Raw genomic sequence first — 17,163 nt, 5'->3', positions numbered from 1 at the left:
AATAGTGCCCAAGGAAGATTGTTTCTGCGAAGACTCTAAGAAATTTTATGATCTGGCATTGTCACTGCTGAGGTTTGGGTTTGACCTCACTAAATTTTTAAAGAGTTGAGAATTAGTGTCTCATAAAAAAACTTTAGATCCTTAACTTTACCTCTTATGATTACCTTTTATGAGCCTTTTCAGCCATCGCATTTGTTACCAACCATTTCTCCAATTTTATTGAGAAGTGAGACTGACATACATCATTATATAAGTTTAAGGCATATAACATGATGGTTTGATTTACATATTTTGTGATGTGATTATACAATAGGTTCATCAACATCCATCTTCATATAGGTTTCACTAAAAAAAGAAATTTTATCTTACACTGAGAACTCTTAGGATTAATTGTCTTAACTTACCTTTATATCATACAGCAGTGCTAGGTAAAATCATCATCCTGTACATTGTATCCCTAGAACTTATTTATCTTAAAATTGGAAGTTTGTACATTTTGACTACCTCCTCCACATCATCCTCCATCACTACCTGCCTCTGGCAACAACAAGATTGATCTCTTTTTCTTAGTTAGGTTTTTGGTTTTGTTTTTTTTTTTTAATCTATATTCCACATATAAGAGAAAGATACAGTATTTGTCTTTCTCTGACTTATTTCACTTAGTATAATGCCTGCAAGGTCCATCCGTGTCACAAGTGATAGAATTTTCTCTTTTTTAATGGCTGAATTGTATTCCACCAATTTATTACTTTTTCAGAAATTTTGCAGTTAGTGCATAGAAATACCAATCATTTTTGTACATTAATTTTGTACCTTTAAAATTTACTGAATTTATTGATTAGATCTAACACTTTTGACTGAGTCTTCAGGATTTTCTATATATAAAATTATGTTATTTGTAAATAGAGACAATTTTCTCTTTCTGTCCAACTCAGATACATTTTCTCTTTCTTGCCCAATTGCTCTACCTAGTACTTACAGTCCTAGGTCCAATAGGAGTGATAAGAATGGGGACCCTTGTCTTATTCCTAATCTTAGAGGAAAACTTATCCTTTCACCACTGAGTATGCTCTTAGCTAAGATCAGGTTATACATGGCCTTATTGTGTTGAGATAGTTTCCTTTTTATGCCTCATTTGTTAAGAGGTTTTTTTTTTTTTAATCATGAATGGATACTGAATACTGTAGAATGCTTTTTCTGAGTTTATTGAAATGATAATTCTCATTCTCTATTAGGGTGGGAATTAAATGAGATTAATATATAGCAAGGGGCCATATGATGAAGGATCTTGCAAACAAAGTTAAAGATAGATGGTGTTTTTCTAAAAGCTATGGAAAAACCATTGAAGAGTTTAAGACACATTGTATCTGAATACAATGTATCTGAACTATAAAAGTTCACAGTGATAGTTTTAAGCACCTGACGAAACTGCTAAAGGAGCTTAGAGGAGAGATGATGGTGACATGGTTGAGAGAGGGAAATCAAAGTTATTCATGACTTGGGAATGATTCTTAACTAGGTACATTTTTTATGATCTAAGTTCCATCATTATGTCAACGATGATTCAGAAGGAGCCCCAATAGCCAGAAAGAGGATCCAGAATTAAAATAGTGGGTTATAATGAAATGTTAATCTCACCTAATATGAAGAGTAATACACTTCTCTGATTAAATATTAAAATGATTGATTGCAAAGTGTTATCTCAGATCCCCCCGAACATATATTACATTACCTTTTAAAATTTATGAAATTCTAAGACTTTGTGGTCCTAAGAATAGCAACTTTGGAATTATGGAACTATATCACCAACTTATCGAGATTATCTTGGGATTCAGTGAAGTTAGTTTTTTGAAGGTACAAGGCACCTCACATAGAGCAAACTTCTGTTTACTTATTCTTTTTCTTTCTTCTTTGAATAAGATTTTCTGTGAATTCATTAGAAACTTCTCATTCTTTCTTGAATTAACATTTTATAAAAATTCCACAGTGGAAGGACCTTGGCATGTATTTGAATAACCTAAATATTGAAAAAAAAAAAGTCTTGAAATGATACAGAAATGAGTGTACTCCAGTCATAGCATGTACTAGGCATGTGACTATAGAAGAGGGACATAATTTCATGTCAGTTTTCTTATTTCCACCTTTATTGAAGACAGATCTATTTATAGCTGGCAGAATATTATGAAGATAGACATAGCTGGTGGAATACTAATAGCTAACTTTTGTTGAGCACTTCTATGTGCCAGGAAATTTTCAAATATTTTACACATATTGTTTGTTTCATCCTTATAACTCTGAGAAAGTTATCATGTGGAAAATCAGTGTTTTTAATAATTATGCCAAGCTAACAGAGATTGCTGTGGAAAACCAAGACATTAGGTAACTCTACCTTAAAGATTAGTAATCCAAGGTACTAAATTGTGAGTGACAGATCTAAGATTTTAACTCACAAAGTCTGAGTCCTGAGACTTCACTTTTAATTATAATACCAGAATATCTAAAGCATACTTAATTAAAAAGGTGATTCCTGGTTTTTTTAAAGTAAATGAGAATTCCATAAAGTCAGAGATAAGGCTAGAATTCTTAGCTTTCAAGCCACATCCATCCAACAATCTGTCTATGCATATATCTATATCCATATTACTATGGAGTAATATATAATACATGATATATAAAATTATATAAAATATTCAGGTCTCATGTTAGCTCTTTAACTTATTTTTATATATACATGTAGAGTTTTGAGCAAGATACATCATTATATCTGGATTTATGAAATGTCACATGACGCAATTAAGCAAATGAGGCTGTTAGAGAAGTCTAGATGAGAGAAAAATCAGAGTTCTTCAAAAAATTTTAATTGTAATTATATACATAATATTTATCTATAAATAATATAGGCTAAAGCATTTAGCCTGAGACCTAAATATTTTACATATTCAAAAATTGCATTTTTCAATTATGTATATAATTTTATATTAAAAAATATCTTTTCCTTTTCTTAGGTTTAAATATTTTATGCAAACTGGAAATGGTATCTTATACCTCATGAAATCATCTCAGATCAGTGTTAAATTCATTCCTTGTCACCAGTTATTAATTTAATACCTCAGTCATGATGACAGAAGTGAAAACACTTAATGCTCAGAGAGGTACTCATCCAGTCATGCTGCCTCCAGCTCAGTGTTATTCATGGCAAATACATGGGGTTGAAGAGTTGCCACTGTGTCTGGCAGAACCAAATGCAGGGCTCTGGCTTCTGCTTGGACCAATCAGAACAGAGAACCTCAGCAGGGCTTCAGCTAACAGGTCCATTGTAAAATACTGGAGTTGTCAAGGAGCTTCATCGCAGTAGTGCAGAGGAATGATCACTAAAATTTTTCATGAGGTCATTAAGGGATGACAAGACATGTACATATATACAAAGGATAATATTCAAAATCTGAAACCTCTCACTATTGCCCTATATGTTGAAGGAGTGACAGCTTTAAAAAATTCTTCCAGATAAATACTATAACTGTCTTATTGTTTAGGGCACTATATGTTGAAGGAGTTCCCATGGCTTTGGACTGGAATATCAGATGTTGAATACTAAACTTTCCAGTGTAGAAATGACAATTTAAAAAAAATCTTTAATTAGCTGACTAATGAAATTATTCCTAACTTTTGGGGGAGAAAAGAATAAGTTGAAGCATTCAGGTATTATTTTTTAAACAGCGAAGTTAATGTTCTCTATCTTCTTAATAAAGTGATGATGTGATCCAATTGGAATAGGTTTACTTCATTGAGGTGCAGTGTATACTTCATAATGACAAAGATTCCATAGAAGAAATGTCCCTAAGTAGGCAGTTAAGTTGGATTTATACCATTGTTAACAATTACATTTAACCTGAAATGGAACGTGTCGTACTCAGCTTAGAGGTAGTAGTTTGTTCCCTGTCCTCTTGAAACTATCTATAGGACAAAAATTACATACATGCAAACACACACCAAAATTATAACAACCCCTCTAACATGACTGTAAAAAAAAAAAAAAAAAAAAAAGATAAGAGTGCTCAGAAAAATTTGAGGGTCTAGTTAATTCAGAAATTGAAGGGAGTAAATATTCTTTGTGGACTCACATCAAAGTGAGCTCTGAAGAACTACAAGGGCTGCCTGGTAATGAGTTAGGGGGAAGAGAATTCCTAGAGAGAAGGTAGGTTTGAATGTATTTAAGCTAAGGAAAATCATAAAATGCTGCTGAAGTCTGCTTTTAATAGTTTAATGCTTGAAAACATCAACAGAAAAATCATGCATCAAGACGAAGAGGGTAGTCTGAGAAGGACGTCAAGGGGTCAAGCAGTTAGATGACTTTAATAGACCCAATTTACTCTACATTACCACTTGAATGTATGTGGTCAAGTAGTTGTCATCCACAAAATACCAAAAAAAAAAAAAAAATGAAATTCAGCAATAAACTGACAGGCCTGACACACAGCTTTCAGTGACATCAGCTCTTAGAACCATACTTCTATTCCCATTAACTGTTACTTATACTGCTTATACCCTACCACACCAGAGGTACAAGGACAGTGTCCAGCCTCCTCATTTTTGTCTCTCCATCAAGCTCTGTTTTCTCTTATAGGACTTAATTCAATATTCTTGTGATAAATGTAAGTCCCTCTGCTAGTACAATAAAAAACGAAGATAGAAACCTACCTCCACACACCTTCTGTTGAGCACACTCAGAAATGCATATGGGGAAAGGGCATAAATTAAAATCTTGTGTCCGCTGAAAACAGAATGTCCTGTAGAAACTAGATGAATTTGCGTTTTACCTCTGGCACCCATGCACACCAATGGAGAGTTAAATAACTGAAATGAAGTTCTGCCTCATTGGTTTATTTACATTTATATACTTGAAGCTAATTTATGTAATGAAAGAGGACATATAATGTTGCCCAGGCACTCTTCTGGAAATTAACCAAACAGGCATGCCAGACGCTAGCTTTCAGGAAGGGAACAGAGCTGGAAATAGAGCAATGTCATGTTTCTCCTTGTTCCCTGCTTTATTTGTATACATATACTTGAAATTGTTAACTTTTCTCTTACCATCAATGCTCTAGCCCAGGCTTAGTCATTTCTACCTAGAAAAGCTAAAGAATTTAGAGAATACTTTAGAAAATAAAAAAGTTAGAATTCAGTTCAAACTCAATTAGGAACATACTAAAAAATTAAAAGCATTTCTCAAACAGAATTAATGATCTCTGAATATTCCTTTTGGCAAAAATGAAATACATTTAATAAGTGAACTTTGGGGGTAACTGATGTATTAAACTCCAACAGGATAACTCAGACATGAACCCATGGATGTGGCAGATGAGTAGGAGAAGCAGAGGTTCTCCTGTCTGCCTATGTGTTCCATTTGCCCAAATCCTACTGAACAGAGCCAGTTACATGAGGAAACTCAAAAGCCAGGAAGCAGGGAAAACATCTCTGCCTCTGCAGTAAGAAATTGCAAAATAACATGTCAAAGGTCATGGATACAGAAGTAGGTGATGAATTCAAATGTATCATAGTAATTTTATTAAATATGAATCTAAATTATCCAATATTAATTTCAGCTCATAATTCATCACTTCCCACTAAATATATCAACTCCATATTTTTATCCACTCTAAATATAATTAATTAATGAAATATTGAATATAATTTCTGAGAAAAAGTAATATGTGAGCGCCAAAGTTATAGCTTGAATGGTTTTAACTCACCATGTCAAAACCCCTCATAGGCAATTGGGAGCCTCTCATGTTGTACTGGTACTCTTATTACTCTAATGCTGCCTCCAACCACAAACAGCAGCAACAACAACAGAATTAGAGAATAAAGTTTGAAGCCTTTGAAGTGAGTAGCTTTAGCTTTGCAGATATAATATTCTGACTGAGAAATGACTCCCTCCTTGAACCAGGTGCAGGTGACAAGCATGATTTCTTTCCCTGAAACCAAAGAAAAATTTCCCCAGGAGAACCAAGATTTGTAGTGTAATCTCTTTCCTGTTTGTACATCTGCTTAGGAGACACTTGTTGATCTGTATCTGGGACTCTAATCACAAGAGAAATGAATGGAAGAGTGATGCCAAGCGAGGGAGAGGATGCAGAAGTAATGAAGCCTATAGAATCCACTGGGCAAGTAAAAGATGAGAGAGTTTCCCCTGGGCCAAAAGAGCATGGCAAAAATGTCACTGAGCTTGAGAAAGCTTGCTAATGTCCTAATTAAGAAGGATGCCTACCAAGAAAAAGGACCATGGCATTTAAGAGAATCAGATAGACCCTGCTTGCTGATGTTGATGTGGGAAGAAAGTAGTCTAAAGGTTGCCAGATAGCCACACCATACAGTTGTGTATTAGGAAGGCTACTCTAGAGGGTCTTCACACAAGCATCACTCTCTGCAGAAAGGGACCAGCAACAGATTAAGTGTTAATCAGTGGACATCACTGTTTAGCTGTTGTTATCTAAACAAATAAGAAGTTTAAGCCTTAAAACAGGGAATAGTTAATTGGAAACAAATTTTCCCTTCTTTCCCAGATTTTCATTTCTATCAAAAATGGCCAAAAAATTCTACTTAGAAAAATAAATGGAGAAAATGTATCTACACACATCTTCTAACATAAAATACTGGCATCTGGAAAAAAGTGGAATACAGATTGTGTTCCATACATACAGGAGTAGCTGTAGGCAAATACCCAGACTTCATTGCTAGGATAGATTTTTAATATTTAACTGAAATATGAGGTATTTTAAATATAATTTTCACCACCAGAAACTTGGTATTGTTAAGACAGCAAAATTCCCATATTGGTCTACAGATTCAATGTAATCTCAATCAAAATCTTGACTGCCTTTGACAACTCTATTCCCAGAATTCATATGGAAATATAAGGGACACATGCAGCCAAAATATACTTGAAAAAGAATGAAGTTGATAGGATCACACTACCTGATTTTAAAATTGACTATAAAGTTGCAGTAATCAAAGCTGTTATAGCATGAGGATAGACATATAGATCAATAGAATATAATTAATAGTCCAGAAATAAATGCTTATATCAATGCTCAATTGATTTTGACAAAGATTTGACAAAGATGCTACAATTATTCAACAGGAAAAAAAGGTTTTTTCCCCAAAAAAATGGTGCTCTAAAATTGCATGCAATATCCACACACAAAAGAATGAAATCTGAGCCCTATCTCTTACAATAAACAAAAACTAACTCAAAATGGATCAAAGACCTAAATGGAAAAGCTAAAACAAATTTAAAACAAACCGAAAAAATAATGACTATGAAACTCTTGGAAAAAATAGAGGTAAATCTCCATAAGCTTGGATTTGGCAGTGATTTATAAAATACAATACCAAAAGCTCAAGCAACCAAATATAAAATAAATAACACTTCATCAAAATTCAAAACATTTATGTTTCAAAGGATAACAGCAAGAAAGTGAAAAGGTAAAAAGACAACTCATGTGATGGGAAAAAAATATTGCCAAATTGTACAAGAGCCAAAACATGGAAGTAACCTAAATGTCTATCAACAGATAAGCAGATAAAGAAGATATACAATGGAATGCAGCTCAGCCATAAAAAAAGAATGAAATAATGCCATTTACAGCAATATGGATAGACCTAGAGATTATCATACTTAGTGAAGTAAGTCAGAAAGAGAAAGACATATGATATCACTTAGATGTGAAATCTAAAGTATGACAAATGAACTTATGAAACAAAGAGATGCACAGACATAGAAAACAGACTTACGGTTAACAGAGGAGAAGTGGGGAGGGATAAATTAGGAGTTTGGGATTAGCAGGTACAAACTACTATCTGTAAAATAAAAAACAAGAACCTATTTTATAGCACACCACCAATCTTTTGTGGTTACGTTCAATATTCACTCTTCTAGGAAGCAAGCACTGTTAATTCCATCTTCTATGTTCTCTCATTTCCTAGAACTGTTTAGGGGGACCAAGCCCCAAATTCTCATTTGACTTTTGTTCTTCACTGTCACATATTAATATCTATGAATCTTGCATATTTAAAAAAGACAATTAAAAAAATTTTAACAGGAAAGTAATTTAATTTGTACACACGAAAGTCTCATAGAAAGGGGACCCTTGAAGCAACCAAAGCAGACTGTTTATATATCATTTTTAGAAAAATAAACAATATCTGCAAAGATTTAACAAACAAATTCATTGTTTCTAATGAAGAAGTAACAAAGTTAGTTTATAAAATTTTTTTAGCCTTGACTTCCCTAACTCTGTGGATAAGGATGCTCTCTATCCTCCTGGTATAAGGAGATAACTGCTAGATTTGTTCTCTACTTCCACAGGGAAAGAGGGGAATCAGAATTTTTTTTAATATTATCATTTTTCACCAGCTGTTTCTCAAGTAACTTTAATAAATAATCAAAATTCCATCGAGGCATATTTGAGGATGTCCTGTGCCTGGCACTCCTCTGAAATCGCTATAGAATTTCACATATTAAAAGTTGAGCTATTCTGTCTCGATGAGAAAGTCTCTTAGTCTTTGTGTGTAAGTTGAATAAACTATTTTTTTTCTTTTTTGGGCCACACGTATGGCACACAGAAGGTCCTGGGCTAGGGGCTGAATCAGAGCTGCAGCTGAAGTCTATGACACATCCATGGCAATACTGGATACAAGAAAAAAAGACAGTTTTAAAATGTTTCATAAAACAGGTGCTGAGAAAATTACAGCTGACCTCTCATTTATCTAAGACTTCTCTGTTAGAAATGAGGTCACATATAGAAGCACCCAGCACAAACCATACCATGTAGATATCCTGTGCGAAGGATTTCTGGGCCTGATGATCCCTATTAAGTTCTAGGGAAAATGATGAATGGAAAATAGTAGGTAATAAACAATAAAAAATGTCAGTCATTAATTGACCATATATTTAATTAATAAATGTGGCTGGTTATTGATAATTTACTGTTTACCTTATACTATTGACCACTTTCTATATCCTAAGCACCATTATTAGAACTGGGAAAGACAGATACTGTCTCCATCCTAAAAACTTTAAAGTATATATAGGATTATAGACATTCAATAAGTACGTAGAAAAACGTAAGGAGCTTTTATATGTAACCAAAGTGTATTTTTCGTGTCATGCGTTGTATCCATAATTCTTCCTTTGCCCCTCCTGGCAACAACATTAAATTTCTATAAAATAGTCTTCTAAGGGAATCACATTCCTATCTGTGAGATTCAAATAGATGTTATTTTCTAAGGTACCTCCATACTGTTCTCCATAGTGGTTGTACCAGCTTATATTCCCACCAACAGTGCAGGAGGGTTCCCTTTTCTCCACATCCTGTCCATATGACTCAGAAACCCCACTCTTGGGCATATATCCAGATAAAACTTTGCTTGAAAAAGATACATGCACCCACATGTTCACTGCAGCTCTATTCACAATAGCCAACACATGGAAACAACCCAAATGTCCATCGACAGATGACTGGATAAGAAGATGTGGTATATATACACAATGGAATACTACTCAGCCATAAAAAAGAATGAAATAATGCCATTTGCAGCAACGTGGATGGAACTAGAGACTCTCACATTGAGTGAAATAAGACAGAAAGAGAAAGACAAATACCATATGATATCACTCATATGTGGTACCAAATACACAGCACAAATGAACCTTTCCACAGAAAAGAAAATCATGGGCTTGGAGAACAGACTTGCAACTACTGCTCTTGGAATGGATTTACACTGAGATCCTGCTGTGTAGCACTGAGAACTATGTCTAGATACTTATAATGCAGCATGACAATGGGAGAAAAAGTTATGTATATATGTATGTGTAACTGGGTCCCCATGCTGTACAGTGGGGAAAAAAAACTGTGTTGGGGGAAATAAAAAAAATAAAAAAGAGAAATAGACATAGTCAATAAAGTTTTAAGAGACAACGCCAACATATAACCATGAATTAATTACTGGAAATGGAAGTCATTGAAAACTGAGGAAATAGCTATAGAAATACATAGGAAGAAGCTCAAGAAAAGAGGAAAAAATGCGAAGCAAACTTAGATAACATTGTGGTCCACTCACTCTATTATAACATCATTCCACCAGCTGGGTACCATGTTGCAGACTGAGAGTGATGGAGGCTCTACAGTCTAAAGAGTACAGCATATCTGTGCTTTGCTTCCAGGATACACACCAAAAGTTAACTGAGAAACTATAGTCCTAATGGGGTGCCTCTGTCCAATTCATTAAGTATTGTCCAGTCTCTCCATTTCAAAATATTTGTGTTTACATGCACCCGTATGTTCATTGCAGCACTATTCACAATAGCCAGGACATGGAAACAACCCAAATGTCCATCAACAGATGATTGGATTCGGAAGAGGTGGTATATATACACAATAGAATACTACTCAGCCATAAAAAAGAATGATATAATGCCATTTACAGCAACATGGATGGAACTAGAGAATCTCATACTGAGTGAAATGAGCCAGAAAGACAAAGACAAATACCATATGATATCACTTAACTGGAATCTAATATCCAGCACAAATGAACATCTCCTCAGAAAAGAAAATCATGGACTTGGAGAAGAGACTTGTGGCTGCCTGATGGGAGGGGGAGGGAGTGGGAGGGATCGGGAGCTTGGGCTTATCAGACACAACTTAGAATAGATTTACAAGGAGATCCTGCTGAATAGCATTGAGAACTTTGTCAAGATACTCATGTTGCAACAGAAGAAAGGGTGGGGGAAAAACTGTAATTGTAATGTATACATGTAAGGATAACCTGACCCCCTTGCTGTACAATGGGAAAATAAAAAAAATTATTAAAAAAAAATATTTGTGTTTATACTTTACCTTGTCCACTGAAATAGATACCATCTAATTTTGGAAGTATATGATATTTAAAGTGATATGGAAGAAGAATGTACTCCTAGATACAACATTTATTAGCTCTTTGAAATGGGCACTCTTACCTTTAGTTTACACTTCTGTAACTAGGAAAAATGTCTATATTATAGGAGTGGAAAGACAATAACTCACTGTTTTCCTTGCACTATGTCAGCAGAAGACTAAATCATTGGTATCACAGGAACAGAAATAAGAAAACAAGAACATTAATATCTAACAGTGAGTAAACAGTTTTAAACACCAGCTACTTTTCAAAACACATGGTGTATGTGAACTCATAAAACATAAACATCAAAGGAAAATTATTAAGCAGCCCTCAGTCAAAGCCTTATTCCTTTTAAGGATAGGCTGGGGAAAAGATAATAAAAGCACTGAATCAAGATTTGCAAAAATTATATGTCTAAGTGGTTATTTAAAGTGCATATCAATGGAAGGCAGCATGGTAAAGTAAAGGAACTTAACTGGACATAAGAAAGGCTAGTCTGTAGTTATTTTTCTGTTATTTGCTATAAACTCTTTGAGCTAGTTCAAAGTCTCAGACATGAAGAGGTTGGACCAAGTGATCAATAAACCCTCTAGGTCCCTGATTCTGGAAAAAGAGAATTCATAACAAGTTTAAATTGTGTAGGCCATCCAACGTGAAGTAAAGCAGTACTGTTCCTTCTATCCACAAATGCTTTTTGAGACCTGATGTGTCCTAGAAACTATTTTTAGATAATGAAATGCAGAAATTAGTAAGCAAAATCGCCTGCCTTCAAGGATCTTAAAGTTTCTGGAAGGACAGAAATAAGTAAACAGACAATTGCAAAAAAGCATAGTGTGTGTTTTCATAGCCAAAGGAGCAAGCAATTGAAAGGGCAAATAATTAAAAATAGGCTTAATTCACCTAGTTGAAAATAAGGGAAAAGACTTCCCAATCCCTTTGCTTACATGTTTACTTTAGAAAACCTCTAAGTTCTTTATCTTTTTGAAATGTATGTAAATCCTCTTAAAAGCCAAATAAGCATCTTTTTAAGATCCAGGAAGGTCTTTCTCAAGGACTTGGGAAACCTCTCTTTGAAATGTGATCAAGGAAGACAGTGATCTCATCTCCCAGCTCTGTGGGAGCTTAGGAGCCCAACGTCAGCAGGCTTCTCCCTCCAAAACTATTAAAGACAAGAGCCAATTAACACAGACGGTCACCATAATTATTAGGCAAACTGAGGATGAGCATGCATGACAAATGGTGCTGTCACGTCCTCTCAAGGACTAGTTATCCTTTGCCTTGAGAACATATAGGTAATGGGCTGTATCTGCGCGGCTATATAAAACTGATTTCTTTCCATCTTTCAGTGGATTGCTTGTGATGCTCATCACATTCTGGTTTTTATTTTTATAAGTGGTCTTGCCATTGTCCATTCATAAATGCAGTCTCTCACCAGATTTACAGATATCCAGTTTATATGTCATATGTATCAAACAGGACAGCAAAAAAGTTAGCAGCAGCTATTGCGTTCAAGTTTTCTCATTAAGAATTTGTAATGAAGCTGCCCCATCAAATTCCAAGAAAGATTAGACCAAGATTTTTTAAGGAATAGGTTTAGGTTTAGAAAGTGAGCTGTTAATTGAGAAAATACATACACAAACCTAAAAATATTTGGCTATTAATCAAAAATTCTACAAAAGTTGATGTAATCACCCCTTTTATTAAGGAAATTTAAGGTAAGTTGAATAACCAAGAAAAATTTCTCAAAGAAAATCCACATGATGTTTAAACACTGAAGTAAATTTCTATTGTCAAATATTTTACAGAAAATTTTGTGAGGAATTTGGAAGTATTAAAGTGTTTTCATTTAAAGCACTTAGGAAGAAAATTGAAATTTAGTCAACTTGCATTCTAACCATTATAACTTGGCTACTTAGTCTTCATAAAATAATATGCATATGTATTTTACTTGTAGAAATACACACACACTGATTTGTTATCATGTGCTTTCATAATTATTAGATGTAGCTTTTATAATTATGACTCTAGAAGTATCTACTTTGTGGAGCATATGCATAAAATAAAATAATAAAATAATATGCATATGTATTTTACTTGTAGAAATATACACACACTGATTTGTTATCATGTGCTTTCATAATTATTAGATGTAGCTTTTATAATTATGACTCTAGAAGTATCTACTTTGTGGAGCCTTAATAAATTTAATGTTCCTTGAATCCAAAATTACTAATTGGGTACAAGTGATACAATACTAGTAAAAATTCCATAGCTAAATAGTTGTAAGACCTTAGAAATCCAACTTTCCTAGAGTCTTAAGTTTATTTTAGAGCCTTATTTTATCGGACATCTCTCTTCTTATTCTCAAAATTTATCTTGGACCTTCCCCTTTGATTCCTTTTTTTCCAGAAATACCTTTTCTATCTCCCATTATCTTGTATTTGGGATGGCAGCCTCCAGGGCCATCAATTTCTGTAGATGTATTTACCAAACAGTTTCTAGCTACAGAAGCCAAGTAGAAGAAACTAGAGGAGAAAGCTATAATAAAGGTAGAGTTGGGCTATTGTATACACATACAGGGGACTAATAGGATTATGATATGCAAGTACTCAATTTGCATCATTTTCAATCTATCAATCCACCAACTGATCCATGGAGCAGTTATTTACTGAGAATTACCTGTTAGCAAGGCACTGAACTTAGTGAAATGGATAACATAGCAAATAAGACATTATCCCTGCTCACAATTATTATTTGACACTGCCGAGAATTGGAATGGCTAGAATATACCCTAATTTATTGGAACTGACCTAGTGAAGACAGTCCATTTGCAACCTAGGTTTCATATTATAGTACACCATTGCTGGTACCAGAAGTTTAAGTCTACTTAATTCTAGGATTCCAAAAATTCCACTACTCTGTACTCAATTTGTCTCAATTTCTTGAACTTGATTTAATCCATTTACTTTATTTAATCTATTTATTAATGGATTTGATCAATTTATTCTTCCATGTTTGCATACATTAAACAATTATTAATTGAATGTTATGTGCAAGAGTGGTGGTTAATTTGTCATAAATTAATTTTAAGCAATTGCAAATTTCTCTTAGGGTCAATTATTCAAAATTTAATCACCTGGTTAGGGGAGCCTTCCCTGAGCACCCCAGTTCTTCTGATCTCTAAAATCTTAGAATGCTTGCTGTTTCACTTGTTAGTTTGGCATGTTTTTTGTTTGTTGGTTTGTTTTTGTTTTCTTTTTTCTTTTTTCTTTCTTGGAATATGTCTTATTTCAGCAATCACAAAGGCAAAAAGAATATGGACAAAAATTACTGAATAGAAAATCCTGAGCCAATGAATGGCTAATTTTATTCTGGGCACACAGATAAAGTGTCTTAGTACACAATGACATTTTGTATTCCATTTGGTACCATATGCTCAAGTTCTAATATTACTTTAAAATATTTTTTGACAAATTAAATTGAACTGATGGAGCAAGAGCAAAGGTCAGAGGACATTTACACATGTAGTAAACAGGAGAAATCATCACCACCTCTCTGTATCCAGATGTCTTTCTGTTTACTAGCCATCATAAAGAGAAGCTGAGTGCTCTTGATAATGTGGTTTCTTTAGTAATGGAATCTATTTTGAAAATGGAGTGGGGCAATTAGAAAACAAAAATGTGCAAATAAACAAACCTCACTTTACTTGGATGGATAATTAAAACAAATTTACTTTATAAGCTAAAGTGATTTTAATAACAGAGTGCCTCATATTATTCGCAGGTCAACACTATAAGGCATCTAGGAGAATTTTAGCCATGAGTGTTTTAAGCCCACTCACGTAGATGGCAGACCAGTACATTACATCCCTGCCCTTAATTGCTAATGGAGCTACTACCTCAATCACAATTACAGTTAGTGTCTTTTTCCTTCCTAAGACCCATAACCAGCCCCTGCCAGAACTTTACAGGCTGTGTGGGAAGACTGTGAGTTAATTCCAAAGCTGGTTTTCCTCAAAGAATTGACTATAATTATGCATTTGAAGAGGCCAAAAAAATAACACATCTTGCATAGATTGAGTGGAATTTAACATTTTAGCTTGGGCTGGCTTACAGCTAAAAAGATAACCAGTCATTTGCTTAATTAATAAGAGTTAATAAACATATCCTCAAAGAAAATGCTTTATATGCAATAAAAAAGAATTATGTGTTGATGTAATATAAAATTTCTAAGGCAAAGATAAAATAATTATCAAAAAATAATAGTAATTACAGGAAATATTTGAGCGTTTATTGTCTTTTGGCTATGTGCTAATGGTTTTGTATTGATTATCTCATTTCATTCACACCACAAAACCTTGACATTATCTCATTTGGAAGAAGAGGACTATAAGGCTTATAAAGAGCAAATATTTTGTCTAGGGCCAAATAACTAGACACTACAAAGCTAAGGTAGAAACAAAGCTATATGATTTCTAAGCCTAATCTCTCTACTATTCTCCAGAAACCAGATATTTATTTATACATGATACATCCTGAACTTTGCCTGAAGAGATTAGGTTTATTCACTTCCCCATAGTGAGTAGCTGTTGGCCACAGAAAAGGAACCAACTCTTACGCACAACCAAATATAGCTTTGAAAATTATAAAATAATGCACTGATTTAAAAAAAAAAAAACAAAAACAAAAACCATGGTACTGGCCTATGTGCTCAAAACAAGGCTCCTAGTAAATTACAACTACAACCTAAAAAAAAAGAGCCAACATTCCTAACACTTAGTTTTGCTATAAATTTAGGTTTTGACAAATGAAAACAAAAGCCAAATTAAAAGGATTTTGTGAATCCTCATTTTAGTAATTCCTTCCTTAAAGTGTCTACATTTTAGTTTCTTCATAAATATGTTTGAAAGAAATAGATTTAAGCAGTACTAAAAAATTTTGTCATATTTTCAAAAACAAAATTAGCAAATGAACATCTAATGACATAATGCATTTAATTTTACATGATACATTTTTCTCTAAAAATTCAAATTTTCTAAAGCTAATCATTTCCCCATTAACTTACAGCCAAGTACAGAGATCAAATGTATTTTCAAGCATTTATTGTTTGTCTAATTCTGGTTAGGGACAGAGTCCATGACCTCAGGAGGCTAAAATATGGCAAGACCAAATCATGACCTATAAAATTTTTAGAGAGCAAGTTAAGTAGGAAAAGTTCCATAGGAAAAACTCCACATTTTCTTGAGATTTTAGTAAACTTGAATACTAAAGTTATCAAGTTGAAGATACGACTCAAGATAAACCTTAAAGAAGCTATAAATCAGGGAGAAATGTAGTTCATATCTGAACTAGGAAGTATAGCCAGTTAAAAATATGAATGATGAAGGAATCTTTGGAGAAATCATAAGGGAATTGGCACAAATTGAGGATTAGGTTTTGTTGGAAAATAGCAGGAAATGCAGTGGATAGATCATATACAGAAAGCCAAGTTATAGAAAATCTAATCTGAAATATAGGATTTAACTTAATCCAGTAGGAAAAATGAATTCCTATGAGTTCTGAAGTAGAAGGGGTGGTTTTCAAAAGTCAGACTTGCAAACATTAAATATTAATTTTAACATGACTAGCATCAAGGATTTCAGCTGGTAAATGCTGTAGAAACCAAAGCCTGGGCTAAAACCAAGGCAAAAATGAGGAAGGGAGGGATGTGGAGCTATTTTTAATGAAAAGACAGAGATTGTTCAAAGAAAAAAATGATATGAATTTTTGAAGGACAAGGATAGTAAAGAAAAGAGACACCAGTGCTTTTTCCCTGAAAAAGTGGAAGAAAAATAATAATTGTTACCAAAATAAAGGTTTAAAAAGGAAACTTGTTTTGGGAGTTCCCGTCGTGGCTCAGTGGTTAACGAATCCGACTAGGAACCATGAGGTCGCGGGTTCAGTCCCTGCCCTTGCTCAGTGGGTTAAAGATCTGGCCTTGCTGTGAGCTGTGGTGTAGGTTGCAGACGTGGCTCGGATCCCACATTGCTGTGGCTCTGGCCTAGGCGTAGGTCAGTGGCTATAGACCCCTAGCCTGGGAACCTTCATATGCCATGGGAGTGGCCCAAGAAAAGGCAAAAAGACAAAAAAAAAAAAAAAAAAAAAAAAAAAAAAGGGAAACTTGTTTTAACAGGAAAGAAACAGAGATTCCAGGGAAAAGCTGTACTCAGCTTTTGATCTGTTT

At 34.0% G+C, this 17,163-nt stretch overlaps 1 long non-coding RNA gene across 5 annotated transcripts in view; it reads right to left on the bottom strand.

Annotated features, from left to right (window-relative positions):
* The window catches only part of LOC146403698 (uncharacterized), a 225,233-nt gene that overhangs the window by 42,938 nt on the left and 165,132 nt on the right, over positions 1-17,163 (bottom strand). The window contains exons 6-7 of one of the 5 annotated variants that reach the window (XR_014843411.1): positions 1,733-2,017; positions 165-345 (exon numbers count right to left, since the gene is read on the bottom strand). The exons of 3 other annotated variants lie outside the window; for them this stretch is intronic. This is a non-coding gene — a long non-coding RNA (uncharacterized LOC146403698). The remainder of the gene's footprint in view (positions 1-164; positions 346-1,732; positions 2,018-17,163) is intronic. One more of the 5 variants, XR_014843412.1, reaches the window with a different exon arrangement.

This window comes from Sus scrofa, chromosome 4 (genome assembly GCF_054392235.1).
Source record: "Sus scrofa isolate SSC_HxYL_T2T_F1_AM1 chromosome 4, Sscrofa_HxYL_maternal_Yorkshire_Landrace_v2.0, whole genome shotgun sequence".
Lineage (NCBI taxonomy): Eukaryota > Metazoa > Chordata > Mammalia > Artiodactyla > Suidae > Sus > Sus scrofa.
The sequence above is the reverse complement of the archived record's forward strand: the minus strand, read 5'-3'. Positions and strand labels throughout refer to the sequence as shown.